Below are 12933 nucleotides of genomic sequence, written 5' to 3'. Positions count from 1 at the left end.
ACGTGAGAATGTGACCACACGATTGAGGAGTGTGTGAGCACGTGTGTGAGGAATAAGTGAACACGTGTGTGAGAACATGTAAACACATGCATGTGAGAATGTGAGAACATGTGTGGAGAATATATGAACACACATGTGCATAATGTGTGAGCAGTCTTGTGAGAACATGAGCATGTGTGTGAGCCATGTGTGAGCTCGTGTGTGAGAACATGGACACACGTGAGTGATGTGTGCACACATGTGCGTGAGAAGGTGCGCACATGCATGAGGAGTGTGAGCATGTGAGAACGGGTGCACATACTGTGTGGGCACATGTGGGTGAGTAACAATGAAGGGCAAGGGACGCAAGTGCAGAGCTTGAAATTGGCGTCTCCAGGACCCACGGGCGCGGGGATTTGGGGATGTGAAAGCAGAGCTTCCGTTGGCACTGGGCGGGCTCGCAGAGATGCGTGTCAGCACCGGAGGCTTGTCCCTCTCACTCACGAGCGATGGGTTCCCAGCTGGCATCCTCAGTATGGGGTGTGGTGGGAAGTCGGTCCTTCCCGGGGTCATGGCAGTCTATGTTTTTTGGGGGATTTGGGTCCCTCGGGGAAGGGGCCATGAGCTCCCTGTGAGTATGGCAGTACCCAGCTGGGGGGCCTGAACGTCCCTGACCTGAAGGAACCCTTTCTCCCTGCATAGGATTTCTGTGGGTGCACTGTCAGCTCCGCCTCCCCCGCCCATGGCCATCTGTCCGTCTGGCCGCAGAGACACAGGGCTCGGATTCTGGAACATTCCACTGTGGGATGGCCTGTTGGCCCCTCCACCCACTTGGCTGGAAGAATCCCCCAGGCCCCGGCCCGTCTCTCACATGCTTGTTCCTTCCCATTTTCTTGGACGGAATTTTTCTAACCTGGGTGCTGTCTGTTTGGTGGGTCTAAGAATGAATGGATGTTAAAATCTAAACATTTCGTGTTTAACTAAAAGACCCCTGCCTGACACTTTCCAATTTTTAAGCTGTGCTTTCCTATGTGCAGCCTTGGGCCCCTGTCAGTCTCTGTGCTGAGGGGAGTGGAAAGCACAACGAGCGGTGTCCATCTCAATGTGGAGGGCGGCACTCGTGTCCCGAGGATAAGCCATGGGCCTGGCCTCAGGCACTAGGACCCCGTGTGTGAGCCCCGAGCTGACAGGCAGACAGGCCCGTGCACCCAGGAGCTCTGGTGAGGTCCTGGCATCCAGAAAGCCCCGGGGTACCACACAACCCGGTCACCTCCTCCCTTTCCTGTCCCCAGGCCAGGAGCTGCTCTAAACCCAGGACGGGACAGCCAAGTGGCCACAGACACCAACGGGACAAAGTGGAATCCCCCCCCAACCCCGCTCCAGGCCCCAGGCCCTCTCAGGGTTAGCCAGTCAGGCCTGTCCCTGCCACCAGGAACTCAAGGGGACCCACGACCCAGCCTGCTCCCCACAGCACCTGCTGCCTCTGCACCTCCTGTTTTATTATTGCTCCCCCCGCCCCAGCTGCTGAGCACACCCGTGATCCATGCTCCCTGGGAGCAACCACATCAGTGTGGACCTAGCCCCAGCGAGGGCCCCTCATCTTGCCTGGACCACCACACGCTGAGGTCCGCACCCTTCTGGAACATTCCCACAGGCACCACCGGTATTATCTGTCATGATACACCCTCCCCTTGGTTAGCTGGGAAATCAGAGGGTGGGTACAATATCCTATAAAATAAACCAGGATGCCTGAGAGCAAATGGGCTGCTCTGAGTAGAAGTACCACAAACCAGCCATGGTGCCCATGGTCAGCAGGCAGTGGGCACTCAGAGCAGCCATCAGGATGGAGTGATCAGAGGCCATGTGCCTGGGGAGGGACAAGAGGCAGGTGGTGGGAGAGGTCAGGGGGCCTCACTCCTGAGTGGTGGCGCCCACGCCTACTGGTGCAGGACGACAGCTAGCACATGAGGGAGCCCCTCTCCAGAGAGCCAGGAGCCCCCCATTCCACCCCCTACCTTCTGCCCTCCACCACCCCAACCCATTCCAGCCTCTGCCCTCCACCCTTGACCCTCCCACCCACGCTCCCACCCTCCACCCCCCACCCTCCACCCCATTCCATCTTCCACCCGATTCCACCCTCCACCCAATTCCAGATTCCGCCCTTCAGGCTGCAGACTCCTGGCTGCTCTCCCTGCGCCCTCAGGGGTCACCCACTCACCCTGCAGCAAGCACCGCCTTCACCGCAGGGTCTGGACCCTCCTGGGCCCCTGCTGCTGTGTGTTCTCTGGCAAAGGCCTCCCTGCTACCTTCCTATAGGGCAGACACCAGCTGGCCAGAGTCGGCTTCCCGGGGGAGCTAATGTCCCTCCTGCTTACTTGGGAAGTGTGGCTCACAGTTCGGCCCTGGCGGCCCCCCGACTCACTTTCGGGGCCAGGATGGCCAATGAACAGGACTCAGCCACTGGGAGGGGAAGTTGTCTCGGGTCAGCGTGGGTGGTGGTGAAGGTGCCCACTGGGCCCCCACCCCTCCCACTGAGTCCACCCGTCAGTGCAGCTCCTGATGATGCATGAACCTCGAGGACACGGGGCCAGCATCTGGTGGGGCTGCTCCCAGGGGGACGGTGTGGTTCTGCAGGGCCCATCTCTCCCGAGGGGGCCCACTCTCCAAGGGGACCTTGCACCAGAGTCCCAGGTCCTGCCGAGAATTGCCCCCTGGGCCTGCCATGAGCTCCAGACTGTGATATCCCGCCTGACACCCCCAACACCCTGTCTGTCATACGGTGTCGGGGACAGGGCTAGCCCTGCCCTGAGCCTTCCCCCAGCCCATGACTCACAGAGGGGTGAAGAGGAGCCCTCAGGCCCCAGCTCAGCTCAGAGAACCCTGGGCCATGCCATGGCCACTTGGGGAGAGGGGGTCCCAGAATAGGACAGGGGACAGGACTCCCCCAGTGTCCCCATGGTGCCCACTCACAAGCTGGGAGCCCGACCCCAGAGCAGATGTGGGTGGAGGGGCTGGCCATGGGATACTGCCCTTCAGAAATGGGCACAGGGCAGTTTCCTGGGAAAACTGAGCTGGGGCGTCTGTCCAGAACTGATGAATCTGGGCCTCAGGACCAGCTCTGGTGCACAGTGGTTGTGGTTTTCTGTCTGCAGGCGGCAGCTGCAGGGTACTCCCAAGACAGCCCTATTGGCTCACCTGGCCACTGGCCACATCCAAGGTCTCCGGACAGGGTGGCTCTTTGGGGCAGCCCAGAGGAGCCTCCAAGTGGCAGAGGGTGGAGGGCAGGGGGCGGAGGACTGAGGCCACCACACACCTCTCTACGGCTGGATCTGACATCGGCCTGGCTGAGGCTGAACCTGGTCCCTAACGAGTTCACTTCCTGTTCTCCGAAGGGAAATGATCAAGGGTGGGGTCAACTTAAGAAAGCGCGGAAAGAAAGCGCGGGGCTTCCAGAACCTTCCTCCTGCCCTCCTTGGGGCAACAAACTTCTTTCTAGCAGTCCCTGGGGTTCCTGCTGCGGGGGAACCCCTCCCCTGGCCGCCCGCCCTGGCCTGCCATCAGCCCCCACAAGTCACTGCTCGAGTTCAGCCCCTCGAGCCAGGGCATTGGTGGCTGATTCTACTTCTGTTTGGACCCCGCTGTATGTAGAGAATGCCCCTCACTCATCTCCTCCTAAGAGACGAACTTAGCCATAATCTCTTCATTTCTTTACACAAGGGCAGTTTGGGCAATTTCTTTCCTAGAGGGAATTAATTGGGTAAGCTCCTGGTCCCCGTGACGCCGACAGAGATGGATCCGAGGGTAGACTGGAGCCACCAGGGGGACCTGCACACCTGCCTCCTTCAGCCTCTCCAGGATGGCCCCATGACCCTGTTTATAGTGAAACTATGACAAAAATAACAGGGCGGATGACGTCAAATTTAATGTCCTTTCTGGTCGATTTGAGGACCGTGTCTCTAGTCTGCTTGGCAGATGGGCTTTCCGTTCAGATGTTCGTGGAGCAGAAACACGCGCTGCATTTTCCCAGAAACGAGGGATTTGACCCCGGTACCAGCCATGTGACTGTAAATGTGGCTTCTCGCCCCCGGGGTCTGAAAACAATCCTCAAAATGTGAGGTCGAGAAAGTACACGCTCTTGTCTGACTGTCATCACAAGATCAGGCTCCAGCTCCAAGAACCCTTCCCAAAGTAATTTTCCAAATTGCCATAAATACGCATTAAAATGTGTGTTGCTTCTGACTTTTAGTCCAGAGCCTGCTCTGTGCACTAGAGCCTCGTAAAAGGCTCAGGCCAAGCCTCGCAGAAGGCAAGGAGGTTGGGCATGACACACACACCGACCTTCACATCAAACACGGCTGTGAGACAGTAAGACGGGATTTCACACCCACAATAGTCAAGGCCCCGTTCTACCATTTCCGTTCCCGAGCCCCTGCATGGGGGACACAGATACTGAACACACATTTCAGGGAAGTGGTCCCTGAACCACAGGATCATCAGAACCAACAGGGGCATTGATTACAGCAACGACAGCGATCATGTTTTACCAACCCTCTCATTTATAGAGGCTGTGAGTTAGGGGGTCTGAGCTGGCCAGGGACACACCGCCCTATAAAGCTCCATGTTTAGAGCTGAAGCTGGCCTGGCTCTGAGGGACAGGGTGCCTGAGAGAAACCTGAGGTGTTCAGCGGGTGCACAGGGACATGACCTCAGTGTTCAAGGTCAGTGGGGAAGCAGGCAGGCTGGAAGCTGAGACACTGGGCAGCTTGCAGGGTGCTGTGGGCTCAGTTGTGTCCCCCCAGACACACAGGTCGGAGTCTTAGTCCCAAGGAACTCAGAAGGGAACTATTTGAAGATGGGATCTCTGCAGAGGTGACAAAGTTAAAATGAGGTCATGGGTGGGCCTGAACATTGGATTTCATTGCTTCCCGATTGATTTTCAAAGTTCAGGACATTAAGGATGCTGACCAGGTCTGACCACCATTTTCCTAGGACAGCCAGTCAAGTCCTGTTCACCCCGAGATACCAAGACTCAGGTTTGGTGTAAGAAGTCTATAAAAGGATAAATGCGGTTTTTATCAAAATTTAGGATATTCGGGAGGTCTGGCTGGCTCCGTGGGTGGCACACGTGACTCCTAATCTGGGGGTTGTGAGTTTGAACATTGGGTCTAGAGAGTCCTTAAAAAAATAAAATCTTAAAAAGAAATTTAAGATCCTAAAAATGGGGTTAGTCACTTCGTATTAAAAAGAAGTAAAATGAGAAGTTTAAGAAGTGGAAATATGGGGCATTTTGAGCTTTCACAGTCTGAGATAAGTACTGAGTACATAACATTAACAATGGTGCACGTAGTTCACAATCAGATATAATTTTAATATTCAAATGACAGCAATAGCTTGGGATTTTCAACACATGCACACCTGCATGCACATGCACACACGCGCCCTGCATATGGGAACACGTGCACAAACACAGGCATGTGACCATGCATGCACACAGGCGCACACATGTAGCCATGTGTACCCATGTGTACAGACAGGTGAATGTGTGTGCACACTCACATGGACATGCAGATCCATGCACACTTGCCCACACACGTACACATACCCACAAACACACACATACATACACAGACCTCATGGTACAACTCATCAGGAAACAAACAGCTCAAATGAAACATTGCTCTCGAAGGAGGGGCAGCAGTAAGACTGACTGAAGAAATGATAGTGTCTGGAATCCGACATAAGGACATCTCTACTTGCTGAAGAAAACAGCCAAGACCCTCAGATTTTTGCCCAGAGAAAACGTTCACCAACGTCCAACTACAAAGATGGAATGAAGAGTCAGAAAGGCCACACTTAACCGACAGCTGACCTCTAAAGAAACCCAGATGGGACGCCCCGCTGCCCTAGGCAGAAGGAGCTGCTTCTGGACAGAAACACCGCTATTCGGGGAGAAAGGATGAGCACAACCTGGTAGAAGAATAAAAGTTTTATAAAATTCATCTCCCATTCATGATGAAAACCAACCGCAGGTTGTTGTCTGGCTTCATTAACCTGAGAAGGAGCCTGGACACATCCAGTGGGCACCACAGTCCTCCTCAGGGCTTTCTGCATGCATTCCTACACCTGCCCTGATGGGAACCTGGGTGCCCACTTGTCTCCCCACTGCCTGGTGACCATCTCCCCCCTTCACCACCCGTCCGGCAGTGTGGGCCCCCCGCCCAGGTCCCTGAGAGCCCCTCCCCAGGGAGCCCTCCCCTCCTGCTGCTCCTCCCCACAAGCCACTCCTCCCCCCTTCACCCCCCATCCAGGCAGCACCCGCAGCATCCCTCACCTGGAGTGTATTTGATGATTCCCATATTCCTTACATCTCCTGGCGGAAAGCCTGCCTCCCTAGACAGGTGTCCATCTGTCCTGCTGTGTCTGCAGCCCCTGGAGCAGGGACGGACATTCCCAGTGCGACAGAACGTCAGGCCCGTCACACTGTCTAGCCCAAGCACAGAGAGTGGAACAAGGCTAGCAGCAATTTCGGGGGGGGTGGGGCGTGAGCCCCCAGGGGCCTCCCACCCACCAGTTGTGCTGAAAAGCAGTCCGTCCTCTCCCTGAGAAAGCAGTTTGGGGGTGTTGCTTCCACCTGATCACCCTTGTCCCACCCACGGTTTTCTCCTCCATATTTCTCAGCAACAAGATGGTCTTCCAACAAACTTGAGAGGGCGGCGCTCCCAGCCATGACTTTATGTCGCATCTGGACTGCATGAATGGTCACCGTGTCCTAGGAAGGTAGAACTACTTCTCCCACCCTTTGCCGCCATCTCTGTGGCACTCCCGTGTGGTCTGTGGCTTGCGCAACACAGCTCGGGCAGTGGGCTGTCTGTGCACTTCACACGCCCGTGAGAGCGATGGAGGCAGACAGTGGGTCTCGGGCTTTTTACAACCAGGAGCTCAGACTGCATCGTAAGGTCTCTCCCTGTTTCCAGCAACACCTGGTGGTGAGCTGGACACGTCCACAGGAGAAGGATGAATTTTCTGATGCACATATGTCCGCTCAGCCTGGTGCATAGTACACAATTTCTTTGCCGGGCCCCCAAAGGACATTACTGTCAAAGCCTCTCTTGGAAAACAGTAGTTTTGTTTATTTTATGAGAAGTGCTAACAACGTCCACAATAGAAGCCATTTTGACCAGGCCAATTTTCCTAAAACAAGAGGCTTTTCAGACATGAGAATCACAGAGACCTGTTAAATCCTTGTTGACAAGTAGCAACAGCATTAACAGTAAATCCCCGTTCATCCTAAGGGACGGCAGCCAGCACCTCATTCTGTGTTCCGTGACTTTTATGTCCAAGAAAAAGAAAAGCACCATCCACCTCTGGGGACAGTTGGTCCTGTGAGCCGTGAGACCGTGTCTAGTCTTCCCACCCATCCAGGCTGGGACACGGAAGGTCCAGGTATGTGCCGTGCCCACTGCTGTTTGGGGAGCTAAAGCCATTGCATCGTCTGAGCTTTGAAAAACAAGTTTGTAAAACAAACAGCACTTTTCCACCCCAAGATTTTCTTATAATTGGGTGATATTCAAAGGAAACAAAAAACCTTGTCTGTTTCTTCTTCAGCGTGTAGTAATTTAGAGTGCACGGTGGCATTTCCAGCCCAGGGGACCAAGCACATCGTGCAATGGATGGAGGATGATTGACAAGTAAGGTCTCTGGGGAAGACTGGTCTGGTTTCCGAAGTCTGGAGGATGAATGGCTTTCCCAAGGAGGTTCACCCAGTTCACACAGCCTCGGGTCTAACCAGATGCCAGCAATGCCCACCTGCCCAGCAGAGCAGGGCACCTTCAAAAGGCAAAACCCACAAGGAGCTTCAGAGAACTCTAGGTGGTGAAGTGCGTCCTCAGGTCACTGCAGATTTACCCAAACTGGGCTGCAACTTCTTTTCCTTTTGTTTGATCTCCCTCTGTTTTCCCAGTAATGACTGTGTCTTTGAACAGAGATCATCCTGACAATGTCTCTGGGTGTGGACAGCACGCCAATTACAGAAAAACAAATGCCTTGTTTCTCTTCAGCGTAAGGTGTATTAACAGTGACTAGAAGATCAACCCAGGTAGCCTTTCTCTCCCTTGGGCACAAAGTGGGTGTTTGCCACATCCCAGCCACAGAACCTTGTCCTATCTCTATGTGTGGGCGTGGCCTCCCAAGAGCCCCGCCCGCTGGGAGAAACCCGCTCCTCACCAGGAGAGCACAGGGCTCAGCAAGGGAATGCAGGCAGAGGGACAGGGAGCAAGGGGCTGCCCAGAGCACCTTCCTAGGACAGAAGGTGTGTCCTTGTTCAGCAAGGTGCTTGGCTCTTGTGGAATTTCTGGAATTGGGGTGAAGGGCTCACTGTACAGCAGGACAGGATTGAGGTTGAGGGGGAGATGGAGGAATGGGTTTGGAGACTGACCTAAGGATCGGTGCCGGAGCTGTGGGCATCGAGACAAGCTCTCTCCTCTCCTGGCGTCTCAGCAGACCTAGAGGCCAGACAGATCCTGAAGAGGTGGGCCTATGGCCCCTGCCAGACTGACCTCAGGGATGCAGGTTAGGGAGGCACAGCCTGGGCTCCAGCAGAACAAAAGCAGGCAGCTTTCGGCCCCTGGGGAGAGTGGCATCTACCTAATGTTGGCGTTAGGGGTGCTGAACCAGACCTCACAGAAGGACCCAGATGTCCCTTGTCAATGCTGGGTATGGCCCAGACACAGCCAAGTGCGCTGTCCCCCTGCCCGTGGGGACAGGACTGATGCCAGCCACCCCATCTGGCTGCCGACTGACTGCAAAGTGTACCCTTACCGCAAACACAGACGTGACAGTGATTGAGACTCTGTGACAAAAAGCAAGTAACCCTAGATATCACAGTTTCAGGAGCATCAAACCAAATTGGAAATACGTCTTGATTGCTCGTCAAAGCCAGGTCTACCCAAGAAGGATGTGTCCAGCCCATCAGTGTGGGACCAGATGAGCTCAGCTTGGCAACACCAGCCAATTCAGGAGAGCAGAACATCAAATAAATTATTTTACCACATTTTTTTTACAAGGCCGAAATGCTCATCTCACTTATGGGAAACCCCTCAGAATGTTTACATGGAGTCCCTCAAATTTCCTGTGCATTCCTTGACTTGTCTGCATTTTAAACTGCCATACACATTTCAAATATTTCTTGAAAATTTTTCTAAAATTCTATTCTATTCTGAAATAGCATTTGGATTATTAAATTTTTATTTGGAAGAAAAACACACAAAATTCTATAGCAAACAAAGTGCAGGGCTTTATTTTGGATGGTGGGGTGAGCAGAAGATGCAGCGAAGAAATGGAGAAACACAGCCCTTAGCTCCTCTGTGTCTGCTACTTGCCCCTGCGTGTGGGCACTCAGTGCTAGGTAAACTGAGACACAGGGAAACATTCACTCCATGAGAGACTTACAGACTCAACCAAGCAAACAGGAGCCCTCGTGTTGTCTTCAGTGTGCTTGAATCTCAGAAAGCATGTGCAAGAGTGTGTGCACCTGCACGTGTGTGTGGTGTCTGTGCATGTAGTGTGGGTCTATGTATGTGAGTGTGTGGTGTGTACCTGTGTGTGCGTGTGGTGTGGGTTCATGTATGTGTATGTGTCTGCATATGTGTGTCTGTGTGTCTGTGTGGGTCCATGTGTGTGTACATTATGTGGGGAGGGTCCATGCATGCATGTGTTGTGGGTCCATGTGCATGTTTGCCCAGGTACAGTGTGCATGCGTGTGGCATGTGTGGTATGGGGGGGGGGATGGGAAAGGACAGTCTATTTACCCACAGGGTACGTGTGTGAAATGCGTAGGGAGACGTGATTCCCAACTGCGGACACAAGGCTCCTCCCCAGCCCCAGATCAGGGCAGCTCTTCCTTCGCGGCGGGGCCGGTTCTAGTCCCATCCCTGGCAGCCACACCTCCAGCGCTGGAAGGGAGTGGTTCATTTCAGATGGTTTCTGTATCCACATGACTCAGCGCAGTGGAGTGTGCAGAGATGGGCTGGGCCAGCCTCCTGTGGGAACACGTGGACACAGCAGGCAGGTGTCCTGCAGTGCCCACTTGACAGACAGATACTAGCCTGGTGGTGAGGTGTGAGCAGGTGGCCCTGGGAGATGGGGCTGATGGTGCAGCCACTCTGTGGGTCAGGGACAGCTGAGGGCACCTCAGGGAGCACCTTGGCCGGCCTCTGACCCAGGCTTTCCATGCCACCCCCAGAGCCTGTGCCCAGGAGAAAGTGTAGGCTGGAGGAGACTGAACCCAATGGACATGGCCACATGGGGAGTGGCAGAGGTGGCCAGGCATGGATGCTGCCTCCTATACTGTCCCCGGACCAAGGAGTTGAAGCTGTTTCACTCACTCCTCAGCCGAAAGGCTTCTTTTTTTTGTTTTTTTTTAAGATTTTATTTATTTATTTGACAGAGATCACAAGTAGGCAGAGGCAGGCAGAGAGAGAGAGGGAAGCAGTCTCCCTGCTGAGCAGAGAGCCCGACGCCGGGCTTGATCCCAGGACCCTGAGATCATGACCTGAGCTGAAGGCAGCGGCTTAACCCACTGAGCCACCCAGGCACCCCCAAAAGGCTTCTTAAATCCTGACAGTAAACATGTTCCTCTGGCCGGATCCTAAAGTCCCCTCAAAAGAAACACAGTCCTCAAAATTTGCTTGGGGTGTGGGGTGGGAGCCCTGAGGAGAAATGCCCATTCCTTATTATGCACATGCCACCTTTGGGGTCGTCTCTGAACCCCAGCCCTGTCCTGCAGCACTGGGGGGTTAAGAGGTATGTCAATAATCACTGTTCCATGAAATGAGTCCCATCAATGTGGACAGTCTGCTTAGACCTTGGTCATCCAAGGAGGACGCTAGCGCGAGGTCTGTTTATTTTGGGGTCTGAGCTAATAGTACCTCGGGAAACAGGTGCCCTCCATGAGGCTAAGGCCTCCTATTCAGGCCAGAACCACGGGGCAGAGCCCTGGGAGCATGTGGCTTCCCGATGGGCCCTCTTCACCTGCAGCAGGTGTGGCTCTAAGGAGGAAAAGTGTCAGTTCCAACTCACAACCCTGGGGTATAGTCTGGAGGAGTCCCACCTGCTCGAGGGTCAACGGACAAAAGTCAGGGGACAAGGAGGAGCGGGGGGGGCGGGGGAGTGGAGCAGCCCAGGCTGGGGCGTGGCCACGGTGACCCGGGGACTTGTCGGCCCAGGGAGGGGTCTCACACAGGCGGATTAAACACCAGAAGGAGCAGAGAGATCACTGCCCGCAGAGAGAGCAGGCAGCCAGATGGGAAGGAGGCTGGTTGCATGTGGCTCATTTATTCACTTGACTTTGAGTGAATGGACAGTACATGGAGAGTGAGGGGACAAAGCAGGTGACCGGGTGTGAAGATACCACATGCTGGTGGATGTAGTCAGGGTCTGGGAGCGAGTCCACAGTGGCTTCAGCACCTGCAATCTTTCCTGGTACCGGGCACCTTCATCAGCACGTGTGGCGCTCTTACTGCACTGGAGGGTCTGAAGCCGCAGGACCCCAGGCTGTGGAGTCTGCACTGTGCACCCCCAGGTCCAGTCTTCTCAGTGCGTGTGCAGTCTCCTCCTGAGGACCCCTCAGCGATGCAGGTGGGGACAGCCTGAGTGTGGGGTGGGGATGCAGTGCTGCACGGGGACCTCAGGTCTGCATGTCTGTCCACCCCGGGAGGACCTTGGCCTTTGAAGCCTTGTCCCTGATGGGCTGAGAGACAAGCAAGGTGGGACTCAGGAGCTGTCCTCGGCTCCCTCCTGGGTGCACCTGCTTGGCTCCCAGCCACTGCTCTGCTGAGCATCCCGCCCTCTCTGCTCAGAGGGGAATGCCAGCCTCCCACCCTCTAGCTGCCTCTTACCGCTCCATGCCTGGTGGGGGGTGGCCTCCATTGCTGGACCTCCTCTCTCACCATGTCGCAGAGCCCACTCCTCCCCAGCAGGTCCTGATCCTGTCCTCCTCACAGGCGTATGCTCCCAGATGTCATCGTGCCGCCAGCTTTGATCCAAGAATTGCAGTGTCGCTGGTCACATCACTTGTGGACAGGTGCCTCCAGGCCATGGTCCTGTCCAGCTGGGGCCCTGCCCTCAGTGCAGGTGGAAGATGAGTGTGTGAGCATTAAAACCCCCTCGACTGGGGACGTGGAGCCGCAGCAAAATGGAGCCCCCAAGTCACACCCTCCAAGCCCTTCTTTGCACAGGGGACACTCCCATTTTAGAAACTCCCAAAAAAGCTTTGCGCAGTGGCAGTATTGTAGCCAATGAGGTTTATCCGAGTCGCGATTATTGCTAATAGAAACTCCTAAGAAAAAGGGATATCTGGGCACAGGCAGTTTCACTGGAAAAGCCCATCAAGCATTCGAAGAGGATTGAATACCAAGTCTACACCATCTCTCTCTGAAAACAGAAGAGGAAGGGGTTTCACCGAGCCGGCTCTTCCCTGAGAGCAAAACCAAAGACAGGACAAAAAAACCAAGAGGGAAGGTGCAAATACCTCAAGAATAGACTCCAAAGACCTCGCCAAGGGCTGGCGACTAGCACGCGGCCGCACACCCCACCAGCCAGGACTGCGTTCTGGGAACACAAGTCTGGTGCAGTTTTCAAAAGTAAACAGCATAACCCAGTGTTTTAACGGAGTGATTATGACAAGGATTGCATGTCCTGTCGAGGGATGCAGAAAACCATGTGACAAAATTCGAGACTGTTCTCTATTAAAACTTACAAAAATAGGAGTAGAGGAGAGTTTTCCGTGGCATGATAAGCATGACGAAGAACCTACAGCCAGCACCGCATTAACGGTGAAATAACGTTTCCTGTCCTAAAGGAAACACAGCGAGGACATCCACACTCAGTGCCTGGTCTCAGCCTCCGGCAAGAGCAAAAAACAGAAGGTGTGCGGCCAGGAAAAATGAAATGATCCCT

General features: G+C 54.5%; 1 pseudogene; it reads left to right on the top strand.

Moving 5' to 3' along the window:
• The first annotated feature begins 12243 nt into the window (after positions 1 to 12243).
• On the top strand, positions 12244 to 12323 carry LOC132014682 (U4 spliceosomal RNA; annotated as a pseudogene).
• Positions 12324 to 12933: the final 610 nt, after the last annotated feature.

The sequence above is a fragment of the Mustela nigripes genome, chromosome 3 (assembly GCF_022355385.1).
Source record: "Mustela nigripes isolate SB6536 chromosome 3, MUSNIG.SB6536, whole genome shotgun sequence".
Lineage (NCBI taxonomy): Eukaryota > Metazoa > Chordata > Mammalia > Carnivora > Mustelidae > Mustela > Mustela nigripes.
This window is presented reverse-complemented; position numbering and strand designations above follow the sequence as displayed.